Genomic DNA, 1,563 nt, shown 5'->3' with positions numbered 1-1,563 from the left:
TTGTTGTTAGTGTAAATAGATTAACTTTTTGTGGATTAAATTTCCTTGATATACCTTAATTAATTTTTTGAATTTAAACTTTTTTGTATTTATATCTATGATAAATGGATACTAGCTGACTTTAGTTTGTGTTTTAGCTCTTTGCTTAATTAAGTATTCCTGATTGGAATATTTGAACCAATTGTTTTTTCATTTTTGTCTTTTTATTATTGACACATATTTTATTTTATATTTATGACATGCTATAATCTCCATAATACATTGTTAAACCAATTATCTTTTAAAGGCATTGAAATAATTAGAAAAACATTTGTATATTTGCTCATATAGCTTCCATTTCCAATGCTCTTCATTCTTTTGTTAGATCCATATTTTCATCTGGTATCATCTTTTATTTTTTGTGTATCTGCGAAGTCTTTATTTCACCTTTTCTTTTGAAACTATTTTTTGCTAGGTATGGAATACCACAATGATAAGTGATTGTTTTTTGTGTGTTTGTTCTTTTCTTTCAGTGTATTAAAGATATGACTCCAATTTCAATTGTTAGTTATGTTATGGAATTTATTTCTACTGCCATAATTTTTTTCCTTTTATTAAGTCATAATACGTTTATGCCTGTGTGGGATTGCATGTGTTGATTTTTTATACAAATTCGAGTGGTTGCATCCAACTAATTATCACAGCTCCATCCTCATGAACAACAAAAATCCTTTATTCCTCTTTAATTCTGATTTCCTCTATCTAAATTTTACATTATACTTGACATGTAATTTAGTTCTATTATAGTTTTAACTTTTTAATATATGATTATTATTATTTTAAGTAGCTGCGGTTATTTTATTTAGTTGTATCCAGATATTTAGCAGTTTCAGTTTCTTTGTTATTTTCTTGTTGCCTTTTGCACACTTTCTTCTGCCTAGACCACACCTTTAGAATTTTCTTCAGTGATGATCATCTACTGGTGATTTGCAATCTTAATTTTTGTTTGTCTGAATATGACTACACATTTCCTTGGCATAGAACCAGATTGGAAGTTCTTATTCCTTCTCAGGGACTTGAATATATTATCTTATTTTTTCCATCTTTTCTTTCTTTCTTTCTTTTTTTTTTTTTTTTTTTTGTTTTCCTTTTTTAAAGAAGTAAGCCGTCATTCTAATCATGATTCCTTTGTAGATGTTTATTTTTCTGGCTGCTTTTCTTTTTTGCCTCTTTCTCTTCAATGTTGTACAGTTTAATAGTGATCATCTAGATGAGGAGTTGATTTTATTTACCCCAAGTTTATGAAGTTTTACCAAAGATAAATTTGAGCTTTGTAGTTCTTCTTGAATCTTACATCTTTCATTGGTTCTGGAAAATCCTCAACCATTAACTTTCAAATGTTGTATCTATCCCATACTTTTTCTACTTTCCCTTTAAGTTTTTACATGATGAGCATTTTACATGTCCATTTACTTCTTTTCATATTTTTCTATGTGTATTATGATTAATTTCTCCAGACTTATTTTTTTAAATCACTCATTCTCTTCAATTTCTAGATGTGGCGTTTCACTTATTAAAAGATAT

Source organism: Otolemur garnettii, unplaced genomic scaffold, assembly GCF_000181295.1.
Source record: "Otolemur garnettii isolate 467f Iridium unplaced genomic scaffold, OtoGar3 scaffold00037, whole genome shotgun sequence".
NCBI lineage: Eukaryota > Metazoa > Chordata > Mammalia > Primates > Galagidae > Otolemur > Otolemur garnettii.
The sequence above is the reverse complement of the archived record's forward strand: the minus strand, read 5'-3'. Positions refer to the sequence as shown.